Source organism: Phoca vitulina, unplaced genomic scaffold, assembly GCF_004348235.1.
Source record: "Phoca vitulina isolate PV1807 unplaced genomic scaffold, GSC_HSeal_1.0 scaffold81, whole genome shotgun sequence".
Lineage (NCBI taxonomy): Eukaryota > Metazoa > Chordata > Mammalia > Carnivora > Phocidae > Phoca > Phoca vitulina.
In genome coordinates this window covers 1,783,199-1,798,415 of record NW_022589784.1, presented here as the reverse complement: position 1 = coordinate 1,798,415, position 15,217 = coordinate 1,783,199, and the positions used below count along the sequence as shown (strand labels likewise).

At 62.0% G+C, this 15,217-nt stretch overlaps 1 protein-coding gene across 2 annotated transcripts in view; it reads left to right on the top strand.

Moving 5' to 3' along the window:
* The window catches only part of GNG7 (G protein subunit gamma 7), a 90,252-nt gene that overhangs the window by 1,083 nt on the left and 73,952 nt on the right, over positions 1-15,217 (top strand). The window contains exon 1 of one of the 2 annotated variants that reach the window (XM_032394586.1): positions 310-645. The exons of the other annotated variant lie outside the window; for it this stretch is intronic. The gene's annotated coding sequence lies outside the window, so the exon portion shown is untranslated. Of the gene's footprint in view, positions 1-309; positions 646-15,217 lie in introns of those variants that run through there. 2 annotated transcript variants of the gene reach the window in all.

Below are 15,217 nucleotides of genomic sequence, written 5' to 3'. Positions count from 1 at the left end.
GTGACGGCGTGCTGACGTCTTGGTGAGCGTTCTCTCCCCGTCCCTCCATGAGTTCCATCCACACGCGTGATTCTGAATAAATAGGATTTACTCTTTAACGTGCTCCTTCTGCTCGATGGGCCGCTTTCCTTGTCAGTAAACCTGCATCTCCCTCATCTTTCCTGACGCCCGCTTAGCATTCCCCATCACGGGCAAATTGTTAGTCACTCCTTTTAAAATAATTTTACGGTTGATTTAATTGGTCTGTGGGGGTGTTTGTTTTCCTGTTCTTCTTTTCTCTCTCTTTTTTACATTCTGTGATGAATGTGTTCGTGCAAACGTTGTGCGTCCTTGGCCGGTTGTCGTCGGGGCTGAACTCCCATACGTAGGTTTGCCGCGCATGTGAGAGAGACGGAGAGATCAGCGTGTGCTGGCTTCCTCTACCCACAGCCGCTCGCCGTCCGCAGGGCCATCTGCCCGGCCAGTTTCAGGGCTGCTGGGGCTTTCTGCGTTTCCCCGAGCTGTGCCTTCTGTGAGTGCCCTCACTGACCTCCCTGCTGGGGGTCTGTCCCTCCCACTGGCGACGTTCTTGAGCTCCTCATACGCGGTGTTTGAGCCCTCCGTCTTTCTCTGCGTGGACGCTGGCTGGTGCCCGTCACCCCCGCTGTGAGTACTGCTCTGAGCGGGTCGTACCACTGTCCTCACTGCGGGCTTTCTCCTACCGATTGGGTACACTGGCGCTGGCCTTTGTGTTTCCTTTGGCATCCCCCCAAATTTCAAGATGCTAGAAAGCAATTCACCTGCGTTTTATTCGGAGTGCATCTTTTAAGCTTAAATCTTCGACGCAGATTCTCTGACGGGTCTGACCCCCGCCGTGCGGGCCGGGGTGGGGGACGCCGGGCAGCGTGGCGCGGGATGACTCCGTGAGCCGGCACGCCGTGGGCAGACCTGGCAGGGGCTCGCCTGTAGGAGCTCCTGGCAGGGGGCATATGCCAGGCTTTTCCTGGTTCTCACTACACAGTCACTCGCGGAGCACATCCTGTTTGTCAGGCGCCGTGTGAGGGGTCTGTGGGCGTCCGGCCATGCGAGAGCCCGCCCAGGGTCTACCGTCTCTGAGCAGCCGGGCGTCGCTGAGCGAAGGCCCCCGCCACCTGTCCTCCAGCAGATGCCAGAGCTAAGTGATGAGCGGGAGTTTGGGCTGTTTGCTCCTGGGGTGTGGGGCTGGGGGTCCGGGCCAGAGTGCGGCAGTGCCCCTGGCGGCCACGAGGGGGCAGAGAAGGCCCGCGGCCTGGGCCTTGAGCCGGCTGTGGGTGGAGGTGAGGCGGCGGGCGGGTGTTTCCGGCCCTCCGCTTGCCCCCTTGGAGCTCCGTGACCACCCTGTCCCATGCTCCAGGACATCCCAGCACCGAGAGTCCCTGGTCACCCTGTCCCAGGCGCCTCGCCCCCCGCCTTGCAGATCCCGAGCCTCCCCTGCCTGGGACCAGCATCTGCAGCTGGCCCCTTCCCCGGGGGAGGGGGGGGGGGAGGGAAGCGCTGGCCTCGCGACCTTGGGGGCGCAGGGCACCTGCACCCCCAGGCCCACCCTGGACCCGGCGCGGCCCGGTGGCCAGAGCGGAGGCGTGGTACCGGAGCAAAGGCACAAGACTGGGGGTGGGCGGCCTGCGCTCCCACCTCGGAAGCTGAGTCGTGCTTCTGGAACGTTCCCCCCCCCCTTCCGCAGCAGCGGCGGGTGCCTCCAGCCCCACACAGCCCTCACCCTGGGGCTCACCTGGGCCTCCGGGGCGTGGACTCTGGCCCGTGTTGCACCTTCTAGTGCGGTCACCTGGATGCTCACTGCCTGGGCACAGGGTGGCCCTCCCAGAGACTTCGTCCCTTCCCTCAGCAGGGGTTCCTGCGTGCCTGGGCCGGGCTCTGGGGACGTGGCAATGCCCAGAACAGGGTCCCGCAGAGCTGACGTCCCAGCAGGACCTGGGGACCCACTGCGGGTTCCCCGCCACAGCAGCTCTGCTGACGTCAGGCGGGTCACTCGCTGGGGCGCATCCCAGGCGCTGTGGGGACGCGGGGCAGTCTCCCTGGCCCTACCCACTGGACGCCAGGAGCTCCTCCTTCCACGCTGGGAACAACCACAGATGTCCCCAGCCATGGCCCAGGTCCCCTGGGGGCAGGGTCCCGGTGTCTCTCACACTGTCTGTAACGGGGACCCTGGCCACTGGGTGGGTCTTCCCGCTGCCTGGGAAGCTCTGGGGGCTGGGAGCTGATGCTCGCCTCCTGGAGTGGCAAGCCAGTGTTCGGTCAGCCTGGCAGCTGCCGGGGACAGCTCTGACCCCCCGTCCCCTGAGGGCACTAGACTTTCACCTCGGCAGTCACCTGGGCTCGGTGTTCCGGGCCCTCGTGGTGCTAGCTGTCCTTTGGATGAGACCTTGTCTTGGAGCTGAATCCCGTGTCCAGAGCCACGATTTCCAGCATGGTAGGCATGAACTGCCGGCAGCTCCGAGCACCCGCAATGGGGCCACCGGGGAAATGATATTTTGCATATATTAGGTTAAATCTGTGATTCTTAATTGAGGGCGATCTTGCCCCCAGGGGGCACTGGACCATGTCCGGGGACATCTGTGGTCGTCATACTGGGGGTGTGGCACCGAGTGGGCGGGGCCAGGGATGCTGCTCAGCCCCCACCGTGCTCGGGGCACCCCCACAGTGTGGCCCGCCCCCCATGTCCACGGTGCTGGGGAGGGGGAGAACACTCTGGACAAGGACACGCATTTTCCAGCCTTCTTGCTCACGGCAGAGAGTACAAAAGAATTCCGTGACCTTCAAACAGCAGTGTGTTGTTCTGATTGCTGCTCCTTCTCCTGGGAGCTTTTGAAAACATTCCTGCTGGAAGCACGGCTGGAGCCTTTTGTCTCCAGAGTGGCCCTCGGGTGGAGCAAACTCCAGCCCCAGCCTGCTCGTCAGAGCGCACTGCTCTCCCCCTGCTCGGTTACCCGCTTCACGTCTGTCCCAGGCGTGTGGAAACGCACGTTATTATCAGTTCTTTCTGCGGACAAGCTGTTCTCCTGCAAGAACTGCCAAGATCGACAGTCAAAACCTTAAAACGTTCTGCTCGCAAAAGCTCATGGGGCTGCCGCCGCCTTCCCAACAGAAAACACATACAGAACATACATGATTCGGGGGCCCTGCCGCAGCCCACGGTGCCCAGACCTTCTCCCTGCAGCCTGCAGGCTCTGATCCGGCAGACCGGGACGTGGTGCTTCCCAAGGCAGCAGGGGCGGCTCTCACAGGAGCATGACCCTCCCCTGCAGGCGCTCGCCCTGGGCTGTTGTGCCCCAGGGGCCACGGGGCCACGTGGTGGGAGGTCTGTGGCCATCAGACCGGGTGGGTGGGGCCGGGGATGCTGCTCAGCCCCCACAGCGCCCAGGATGCCCCCAGAGAGTGACCTGCCCCGATGTCCACCGTGGTGAGGGGAGAAATCCCCGCTGCACGGGACCCTCGCCTCCGAGGGGGAGTCAAGATCACACCTTCTTGTCCACGTGCGCCGCTGCCTGGTTTCCACCCACGCCGACTGCAGACCCCGTGGGCCGAAGTGTGCCGGAAGGTTCCATCTCACTGGCTGGCTGGTGCCGCCACCGCCTGGTTTTACCGAGTCTACACAGCCGGGGCCCCGGCGTGTTCACATGGGGCATTGCGGGAGCTGGGGCTGCGAGACCTGAAGCAGCCGGGTGGCCACGCGGGTGGAGACCACGCCTCCGTGGGCACAGGGACGTTGCCGGGCAACCGCTCGCACAGTCAGCCTCCCTCCGGGCAGGGCATGGCACACACGCGCCCCTCGTCATCCAGCTGCAGCCTCTTGACTCAAAACACACGCAGGGTGACAGTCACGTATGACGGGAAGGAGGGGCGGGGGAGACGGGAGCCCTGTGGAGGGCAGCGGGGTCCCTGCATCTTCCCGGGGCCCGTTCTCAGCCTGATTCCCTTGGAGCCCGTAGGTCGGTGGCTCCTCATTTCCTTTCCTCCCACGTCTGTGTGCCGGGGCCCCACCGGGCTGAACTGCTCACAGCTGCCTGCAGAAGCCCCCCGCGCAGGACACAGGACAGGGGGTCCATGGGGCAGAGGGGGTACACAGGACGGAGGGCTCCAGCACGGCCTGGGGAGGACCCGCTGGGAGAGGGACGCGGGGGGCCCAAGAGCTCCTACAGCGACTGCAGCCTGGCAGAGGCCTGAGCAGGGGCGCCAAACGCAGGTCCGTGGGTGGTTGGGGCTGGCCTCTCATGGCCACAGACGGAATCACCGGTGGTCTCTGACTGTCCTTGGTGCCCCCCGTGCGCGGTGGTAACCGGAGGCGAGGCCTTCGGAGCGGTGATAGTGTGGTTTCTAGTAAGGACGTATCTCGGTCTTCATGCACGCTTCCTGGCTCACCGCTCCCAGACTTGGGAATGTCTGAGCAGGAGGAGCATCCCGGTATCTGACCGACCCTGACAGGGGCCGGAACACCCCAGGGCCGTCTCGTAGAGTGTGTTAGCGTGGCGGGTGACCACACACCCAGCAGCACCGAGTCTGTCGGCTCCCGGTTCTGCAGGTCAGCAGTGTGGACGGCGTGGTTGCTGCTGTTCTCAGGGCCTCACCAGGCTCGGCCAGAGCTGAGTGCCCATCGAGGCGCGGCGGAGAAAGAAGCCGCCCCCACGTTCACTTCGGCTGTCGGCAGGATTCAGCTTGTCTTGCTAGCGGCCAGCAAGGGACCACCCTGAGCTCTCAGAGGCCACTCTCGGGGCCTGTCCAAGCCACATGGTCTCCTCCACTGGCCTCCTCACACTCCCAGCCTCTCACTTCAGGAAGGTCCCCGACCCTGTGAAGGGCTCACCTGCTGAGGCCAGGCCCACCCAGGTGCATTCCCTTCTTAACTAACTCAGAGCCGACCGATTTGGAGGCTTAATTCCATCGTTCAAACCCCCTCTTCCGTACAGATCGTCTAAGCAGGGGATGGCATTTATCACGCTCCCAGCCCCGTCCACACTCAGGTTGAGTCCACACAGTGCACTCAGCAGGGAGCAGGGAATCTGGGGGCTCTTAGAATCCTGGCAGCTCCAAAGGGGAAGAAGGGAGCAGAGTCACTCGAGACACAGGCCTGAGCCTCAGCCGGGCTGCGCAGGAAGTGTCTTCCTCCTCCTCATCCGACTTCCAGCCCCTCCTTGCCGGGAGCATTGCCAGGACTCTGGGGGGTCAGGACTGGGGGACAGAGGAGGTGTTTGGAGAACGCACGGCGTATCTTGTCCCAGGTACACCTAAACGTACACATGGCTTCACCTCATTTTTAAAAAACCTGTATTTTGAAATATTCACAGATTCCTAGGAAGTCGCAAGCTCTCCCACGGCACGGCCCCATGCCCCCTCCGCCCAGCTGCCCCCAGTGATGGCATCTCTCGTCACTATAGTGCAAAACCAGACAGTCGGCGTGGGGACCGGTGCGCGCAGCTCCCGGCCGTTTGCCACACACGCAGACTCGGCCTCGCCCCGTTGAGGAGTGTGCAGGTCCGTCACACGCCCATCAAGTGGACAGAGCTCCTGTCACGCGTGTGCGTGGCGCCCGCGGGTTCAGGAAGCGGGAAACAGACACAGAGGTGTCTGCCTCGATGGCACCGTGGGCCACGCCCTGTGCTCCGGGCCATGCCCCCCTCCCCCCACAGCTCTGGGGGGCCTCGCCTGCCCCCTCTTCATGCAGCTGGCCCTTCCAGGGGAAGGGGAGAAGCCCGCGTGGCGGGAGTGCCAGCACCAGAAAGCTCAGGTTCAAATCCAGGCGCAGAGTCTGGCGCATGGTGGGGGCAGACAGTAGCCGTGCGGCCCTGTCTTCCAAGACGGCGCCCCAGGCGGGCTCCCTCTGGTGTCACGCCCCATCTGGTCCCTGCTCTTCAGGTGCGGGGAACCTGTGAATGGACGGATGCCACTCCTAAGGTTAGGCCAATGTGAAATGGCAAAAGGGATTCTGCAGATCCAGGAAGAGCCCTAATCAGTCGACTCTGGGTTCATCAGAAGAGACAGTACCGGGTGGGCCTGACCTAATCAGCCCAGCTCTTGCAAGAGACCAGAAGCACGTCCTGAGTACTCAGGTTCGTGGGTGCGGGGGGCTGAAGAACGCGGACGGGGAGCTAGTGCTGACCAGGGGTTCGGGTCTGTAAGGTGAAAAAGTTGTACGCGTCCCTTGCACATCAACACGGATATTTTAATGCTAATGAACCGTATGCATAAAACGGGTGAGGTGGTTGTGTGTTTTTCACCAAAATAAAGAGTCAGAGATGGAGAGAGCAGGAGCTCAGCAGACATTCTGCGGCCTTGAAAGCGGGCAGCCGCGTCGTGAATGCTCAGAGCAGCGCCCCCGTCCAGGAGCCAGCCCGGAAGTGGGGGGGCCTCAGTCCCACGGCTGCAGATGGGAGCCCAGCCCCCCAGCCCCTTGAGGTCAGGCCGGCGAGACCTGAGTGGAGGGCCCCGTTGTGTCCGTGTCACAGATGAGAAAACGGCGGCACAGGGCCTGAGTGACTCGCCCGGGGCCACGCGGGCAGTGTTTTGCGACGTTCAGATCAGCGGCGTCCATCCCGGGGGCCGGACCGGAAGCTCCTCGGGGTCAGGGATTTTGTCTGACCACTCGCGAGTGCTTAGGGCGTGAGTGAAAGAAGGAGAGAAGGCTGCGGCCTGGTCCTCAGCTGACCTCCTGCCCCGAGAGGGGAGTCTGTGACCGGCCCAACGACACGTCAGGGACCAGGGACAGAGCCCAGGAGGAGTAAGGATCACATGCAGCTTCCTTGGCGGAGTCATCTCCGAGCTGAGCTCTGAGCTCATTAGCCTCCTGGAATGTGACGTGCTGTTCCCTGGCTCCCTGACTCATGTTCCCGCTCATCCCGACCTCTGCTCCTAGGGGAGCCGGGCACCCACGTGTGGCTCGCGAAGCCAGGAGTAGCCGGAGGGACAGAAAGCAGGGTCCGGCAGCACTCCCGGTGGGTGGTGGGTGTTTCTGGCGCCGGGCTGCCAACGGTGGGCGTGGTGACAGGCACACGGAGTACTCGGGCAGCGCCCGGGATGCAGGCTGGGGTCACACCTGCTGGTCCCCCTGGCAAACCATTAACCAGGCCTTCTGTGTCCCGGGGCTGTGGGGTAGAGCCAGCTGGCTCCCCGGGCACCGCAGACACTGGGCCGCGACTTGGGCACTGGGGGCGGGGGTCAAGCAGGATCCTGGCCCCACCCACTCGATGCCAGGAGCTCCCCCCCGCCCAGTCATGACAGCCACAGACGTCCCTGTGTCACCCAGGGTCCCCTGGGGCAGGACTGCCCTGGGTGAGACCCCAGCTGAGTAAACGGATGGTGACAGTCCTGCTGGAGAGTGAGAGCAGGTGTTCAGGGAAGCCTTCCTAGAGGAAGTGATGTCTGAGTTGAGGTTGATGATGCCCTGGAGCTGGCTGGGGGCAGGGGGACCTTCCAGGTGCACAGCAGTGGATGCTGGCGCCAGGACCCAGGGTGCAAGCTGAGGGAGAGGAAGCAAGGAGGCCAAGGGCAGAAGCTGTGCTTTATCCCGAGGGTTCCAGGCCCACCCGTGGCAACGACAAACTGACCTTGTTTTCCAGATTAGGAAACCAGAGAAGGTGAGGGTGCCCAGTCCCCTCCAGCGGTGGGTGGGCAGAGGTCCCTGTGGGCCTCAGGCCAGCTCGGGGAGTGGGGTGGGCGTGGGTGCTGGAGCAAGGCCCAGGAAGCTCAGCGCCTCGCAGCTGTGAGACCCTCCGTCAGGCAGGCACCTGCCCCCACCCTCAGTTTCCCTTTGGTGCAACTGGGGTGACAACCACCCTGATGCCCAGGGTCGTTGCAGGGAGTCGATGAGGTAAGCAGCTCCCCAGGCCAGGGCTCTGGATGAACAGGCAGCATGTCCCTTAGCCTGTGGTCAGTGGAGGTCACCCTCCCCAGGGACCTTCCTCTTTGGACTCCGCCTCCCTCCTTTCCAAAGACTGCCGAGTTCACCTGGCTTCTCTGGTATCCGAGGAAATACCGGGACTGAGGGAGAGGCCCCAGGCCCTTCGGCAGGTGGGTGGCGAGGCCTGGACCCCTGCTCCTATCCCGATACTTTTCCCTCTGACGGAGGATGAGAAAGAAGGGGCAGAACCGCGCGGACAGAGCGTGCCCCCTGGCCGAGAGCCCACCTCTCCGGGCCCGGCCTGCATCCACCAGGAAGGACCGCAGCTGGGCGGTAGTCCGTGTCCTGAGCTGACCTTGTTTTCCTGTTCTCGGGGCAGGAACGGCCCGGCCCCTGGAGCGGACCTCTCCACGCCCAGTGAACACCTGGGACGCGGCGGGGTGCGCCGGGGGGGCCGGGTTTCCTGGCCCGCCGCCTGCACTCCCCTTCCTGGCACCCACAGGGAAGGTTGGCAGAGCTGGTCTCTGCACCCTTCCCAGACGACCAGCTTGCTTCGCCGTGCCCTGGAGGGAGCCCAGCGGAGATGGCGGCTGGGGACAGTCACCTGCACCACGAGGCCACCAGGGCCACCGTGTCTGTGCCCCGGCCACGGTGTACCACACGTGAGCGTGTGGAGCACCTTCTTCCTTTCTTTCTTTGGTGGTAAAATACACATAAAATTCACCGTCGTAACCGTCTCTAAGCGCACAGCTCTGTGGCATGAAGCACACTCACCCCGTCCTGTAGTCACCCCCACTCTCCATCTCCAGAACGTTCCATCTCCCCACACGGAGACTCTGTCCCCACGAAGCACGGACTCCCCACCCCCTGCCCCAGCCCCGGCTCCCACCCTCTCCTCTCTGTCTCTGTGGACGGGACTCCTCTGGGAGTGGGGTCTGTGGGATGTGTCCTTTGGGTCTGGCTCCTCTCACTGAGCGCAGTGTCCTCGGGGTCCCTCCACGTCGTGGCAGGTGTCAGGGTCCCTTCCTTCCTGAGGCTGGAGCGTGTTCCCGCGTGGGGACGGACCATATTATGTTCATTCATCCGTCAGTGGGCGCCTGAGCTGTTTCCACCTTTTTTTTGGCGGCTGTGACTCGGGCTGCTGTGAATGTGGGGCTCCGGGTGCCTGTTGGAGTCCCTGCTTTCACTTCTTTTGGGGATAAAATACTTTTGTCCTGGTTTAACACCTCACCCCAGCCTGCAGGTCACCTGCCTGCCCCTCAGGACACAGGGGAGCCCAGTCTGAGCTGCAGAATCCAAGATAGGGCTTCTCTCTCCCCAACCCTCGCTTGGACCCACACATCCCTAGGAAGAAAAATAGACTTTTGACATAAATACAGATGCCGTGGGATGCAAGTTCTCAAGGTGCAAATGGTGTAGGACGAGAATGAGCTCTCCCTCCCCCTGTGCCCTGGGCCTCCCTGCCTGGAAGCAGCTGTTACCGGTTTCTGGGTCTTTCCCTGGACATGCTCCGCCTCCAGGCACCATTTCTGACCCTTAATTCTTGCAGGGTGCAGTCGTGCACCCCTCAGAAGCACAAACATGGAGCCACTAGAAGGCGTGGCTCAAAGGGAGGGGAGGAGGGCCTGTCAGGTGGCCAGGCCTGTGTTGGGAGGCTCCAGGGACGCTCACCTCGGCGTTTGGAGCCACAGAGGGCCCGCCCATCGGCGCCCAGGCCCGGCCTCGACATAGCAGCTGTTTAATAACAGTAACATGCCTCCATGCTAGGGGCTGGTTGTCTGTGTCCCCCAAATTCCTACGTGGAAGCCCTTACCAGCCGGCTGGTTTGGGAGGTGATCGGTGTTAGGCGAGGTCATGAGGGTGGGGCCCCCATGGTGGGATCAGCGCCCTGGTGAGGCGAAGACGAGAGGCCAGGGCGCTCTGTCCGGGACCCGGTGAGGAGGGGGCCATCTGCGAGGAAGAGCCTCCCCACCAGGGCCCGACCCTGCGGCCCCATGATCTCAGACTTCCCGCCTCCTGAACCATGAGAAGTAATGACTGTGGTTTAGGGCTGTGTGTGCTGTCCTGTGATAGCAGCCAGAATGCACGAATACAGCCCATCAAAATATTTTTTAAAAAGAAAAGAAAAAGGGAAAGAAAAGCAGTCTGCAAAAGGCACCACGCGGCAGTCACCCGAGGGCGGAGGGCCCCTGCAGGTCCTCAGGGCGGTTTCCGCACGCGGGGTGGATTGAGCTGGCTCCTCTGTGAGCAGTCAGGGTGCGGGGAGGGGAGACCAGACAGGCACATGCCAGTGTCCTGGGGTCACTGTAACAAGACGATAAACCAGGGGCCTGAGGACCACAGGATTTCTTTCTCCCACATTCTGGGGTCAAAAGACTGAGGTCGAGGAGAGGCAGGGCCGCGCTCCCTCCGCAGTGTCCAGGGGAGGGTCCTTCCTGCGCCCTCCAGCTCCGGGGGGCCCAGCACCCTGGGGCTTGTGGCTGCGTCCCTGCAGCGTCGGCCTCTCCCTGCGTCTCCCCTCTTCTGATAAGGACGCCAGGGCCTGGGTCAGGGCCCACCCTAATCCTGCACGGTCTCATTTTAACATAACCGGTTACACCCGCAGAGACCCTCCCTCTCTTCCAATAAGGTCACTGCAGAGCCTGCTCCAGCTGCTTAAACAAAACGCCTCAGACGGGGCGGCATCGACAACGACCATGTTCTCAGGGTCCTGGAGGCGGGAGGTCTGAGATCAGGATGTCCGCTGAGGCGGCTCTCCTGGGCGTGCTGACACCATCCCTCCCCGTGTCCTCACCGGGTCGTCCCTCTGTGCGCGTCTGGGTCCCACCCTGCTCTTCCTGCAAGGACACGGTCATACTGGACTAGGGCCACCCTTGTGACCTCATTTAAATTAATCACCTCATTAAAGGCCTTGTCTCCAAGTACAGTCCCACTGGGGGTTCGGGCTTCAACATAGGCATCTGGGGGACACGATTCAGTTCCTGTCAGTCACCTTCCGAGGCTCCCGGGGACACGAATGAGGGGACACGCTATCCAATCCACCATGGGAGGTGGGGGGTGAACTCAGTCCTCCATCAGGGAGGCTGTGCAGGAGGGAAGGGGGGACGGGTCTCCCCAGGAGGAGGCCCCGGGGCTCGTCAGAGCGGCACAGATGGGCCTCTGTGTGCGAGTCACTTAGCCGAGCTGTGGTCTGACCTTCAGGGCGCCCTGCCAGGAGGGGAGCCCTCACCCCCATCCTTCACCCCTTTTGTAAACGAAGGTGGAGACGGCTGAGAGAGGTTGCCCAGGGTCACAGAACAGCCTGAGCGCGGCCCACGACCTCCACCCTGCAGGTGGGTTCTGTGCCCGGCGCCGGCTTCCCAGCCAGGGTTGCCGATGGCACGAGGAAGCCCCCAGGGCCCCTGATGTGGCTGGCACCAAGGGCCTGGGAGCCTTCCGACACCTGGGACGTCCCCCCAAAATCTTTGCTTTTGCTTTCATTTATTTTTTTTTTTAATTTTTATTTTTAAGCAACCTCTACACCCAACATGGGGCTCAAACTCGCAACCCCGAGATCAAGATTCGCATGCTCTCCCGACCGAACCAGCCAGGCACCCCTTTTCTTTTGCTTTTAATGGCTTGAAAGTGTTGCATTCTCGCCTGAGATCTCTCTAATTTGCTTGGATGGAAAATGATTTGGACTTTTCCCCTTCTGTGTATCATGTTGATCTTGCGCCTGAACGGCCCTTTGGGGTGGGCCCTGCTCTGGGGGGTCGGGGTCAGGGGCCGGGGGGGTGGGAGGGCCATAACTGTGTCTGTGGCCGGATCGCAGGGCGGGGCAGCGAGGGCGAGACCAGGCCTGTGCAGATGAAACCGGGCGGCGTCCAGGAGCCAAAGTACAGGCCTGTTAGCTCTGTTTTCTTAATTCTACCGGTTTTTTTTAAAAAAATGTTTTTATAACAGCTTTGTTGAGATATAATCCACTCGCCATACGGTTCACCCTTTTAAAGTATACGATTCAGCGAGTTTTAATACATTTACATGGTTGTGCAATCATTTCATTATCTAATTCCAGAACATTCCATCACTCCAAAGGGAAATCTTGCCCCCATCAGCAGTCCTCCCCACCCCCAGCCCCCGGCCCCCACGAGCCCCCCTCCCGTCCGCGGATGAGCCTGTTCTGGACGTGTCACCCACGTGGACTCACACCCCGTGTGGCTTCTGTGTCTGGTTCCCTCCCTGAGCGTCGTGGGCTCAGGGTCCATCCCCGGGGCCGCGCGTGGTTCCCCGTCCCGGCTTCAGGACAGAGGTTCTCAAACTCTCTGGTCCTGAGGATTCCAAAGAGCTTTTGTTTTATGCAGGTTTTATTTATTGGAAGTCACTAGACTTGAAATTAAAACTGCGATTTAAATATTTATTAATTCACTTAGAAATAAGAGTAATAAATGCTGAGTGACTTCTTTTTTAAACAAAAAGTAACCATGTTTTCAAAAACAAGCAGATTTGGTGCGAAAGTAGCGAGGGGAACCCCAGAGCCTGGGCCAGACCGGGGAGGAGACCACGGAGCAGGACGCCACGCCCGGTGTGGGGTCCTGGGGCGGGAAAGGGTATCCGGGGGAAATCCAGGGGCATCCGCGCCAGGCCGTGTCGCCTTTCCAGCTGCAACACACGCGCCCCGAGAGGGAAGACGCTCCCGTGAGGGGCACTGGGTAGGGGGTGGACCGAACTCTCTCTACCGTCTTTGCAACTTTTCTGTAAATCCCAAATTATTCCAGATGAAAACTTCGTTTAAAAACATGGGACAGGGGCGCCTGGGTGGCTCAGTCGTTAAGTGTCTGCCTTCGGCTCAGGTCACGATCCCAGGGTCCTGGGATCGAGCCCCGCATCGGGCTCCCTGCTCCGCGGGAAGCCTGCTTCTCCCTCTCCCGCTCCCCCTGCTTGTGTTCCCTTTCTCGCTGTGTCTCTCTCTGTCAAATAAATAAAATCTAAAAAATAAATAAATAAATAAATAAATAAAAACATGGGACAAAAACAACCAAACATGGGACAGAATGAAGGGAAGTGGGGTTGAGGGCTGTGGCTGCGGTCAGGGGAGGGTGGGGGGTGTCCGCCCTGGACCAGGCGTCTCCCCAGGAGGAGCCGGGGGGCGGAAGAGGGAACCAGAGGCCACGCAAGTCAGCCAGTCCTGACCCAATCCAGTCATGTACCCGAGCCAGTCAGTCATCGTTGCTGGACCTGGGCCGGGGGGCCGGGGATCCAGGGAGGTCTCTGAGGAGGGGACGTCCATGCAGACCCCCGAGGGACGGGGAGGAGCATTGGAGGCAGAAGGGAGATGAGCCGGATCTTGCAGGGCAGGGACAGTCATGAGGCTCATGGCCAGATGCTGGTCCCAGGCTTTTGACAGGCTGACGGGGGTGAGGCTCTCAGCCCCCGAGGCAGGGTCAGGGCGCCGCACAGTGGGTCGGCTCAGCCTCCCTGGAGGAGCCCAGTTCCCGGTCCAGACCAGCAGTTCTCAGCGAAAGGCAGGTGTGCCCAGGGGACACTGGGCAGGGTCTGGGGACGTCTGTGGTTGTCACAAGTGGGGGGCTCCTGGCATCAAGGGGCTGGGGCCGCGGACGTGCTCTACCCCCACAGTGCCCGGGATGCCCCCGCAGAGAACAACCCACTCCGATGTCAGTGGTGCTAGGGGAGACCCTGTGTTAATTATTTAGAAAAAAACTTGAGTCCAGTCCCTGCTCACCCTGGAGTCTAGTCCCTGCTCACCCTGGACCCAGGTGTAGAGCTGGGCTTGGACTCAGGTGGGACTCCAAGTCACTCTCTGCTGGGAAATTTGGGTGCCCATCTGCCCCAATCAGCATTCTCAGTGTCCCGGGAGCACCCAGAAACTCCCTCATCTATCAGCTATGCGACCTGTTACAGACCCAGTGGTCCCCTTGTTCCAGAACCACGGGGAGACTGGAGACGGTGAGCGCAGACTATTAAACAAGGTGGGCCCTCTGGGCACAGGGCCCTGGCCAGCCGGGTCAGCCCTGCGGTGGTGGTCAGGAGAGTGGTGGGCCCCCCACCCCGGGCCATCTGTGAGCCCCGCCTCGGGTCCTCTCCTGGGGCAAGGCCGTGTTGCTGGTCTTGGCGCCTGTCCACCTTTACCGCTCGGGCTTGTGTGTGTGTGCTGCCCTGGGCTGGCCAGAAGGAGGTGGGGAATACTGTCCTGTCACAGGCCGGGGCTCTGCAACTGGGCTTCACCCCACCGCCGGTGACAGAGCCCCGGGGTCAGTGTCAGCCAAGCCCTGTCCCTGGGCAGGCCCTGCCCCCAGGAGCCTCTGCCTGGCCACCATAGGCTTGCACCTTCTCTCCCCTTCCCAGCCAGGATGTTCCCGATGTGCGGATGGAGTACATGACGCCAGGCTCACCCTGGTTCGTACCCTCTGACCTTTGGGGGTTTGCTCTGGTGTTTAGAGTAAGCAGGGATCAGACTCAATTTTTCCCAGACACTTAATGCAGGGCGTCTCCCGCTCAGCACTGTGGATGTTCAGGGCCATCCTGGACACTGTGGGGGCTGAGCGGTGTCCCCAGCCCCGTCCCCTCGCTGCCAGGAGCACCCCTCATGTGACAACCACAGACGTCCCCTGGGGACAGTCAGCCCAGGTGAGAGCCACCCCTCGTCCAGGCTCTTTGACAAGGGGAGGCAGGGTGCCCCGCCCTCAGGGTCCAGCTGGGTCGCCCTCCCAGCACCTGCTGGGCACGGGCCTGGGGACACGCGGGGCCAGCAGCAGCAATGCCAGGACCCGGGACCCTCTGCTGGTTCTTGGCCGGGAAGCGGAAGGGCTGGGAACTGTGCTTTCTAGGGGTTGGGCAACCAGAAATAGTGTCTGTGCTGAGAGCTCCGCACACTCCAGCCCAGGAACGGGACCCCCACTGGCCCGTCACCGTGCTCCTCAAACACGTCGGGGGCCGACCCAGGGCCCTGAAGGCGGATCTGACTGGCTGCTTCCAAAGTCGCGTCTGCCGTGGGAGTGAGGCAGGGGGTCTAGCGGGGCTGGTTCCGCCTCCAGGACACGGGGCGACATAGGGACGTCTGCGGCCATCACAACTGGGGGACTCCTGGCATCGGGGGGTGGGGCCCCCACAGCACCCAGGACACCCCCTGAGAGTGCTCCAGCCCAGTGCTGTGTCTGGCCTCCCGCCAGCCCCGAGAGTCTATGATTCTGGTCTCGGATGGCACGGGATGATGCCAGGATGTTGGCGGGGGCCCTCCGCTCTGTGGTGGGTGGGGGTCACGGGGACATGGGTTCACTTGCCGTGCGCAGGAATGCCTTCCGTTCTACTGCAGGCCAGAGCTCCTGGACTGCCTGTGTGAGCTGGGGGGGGGGG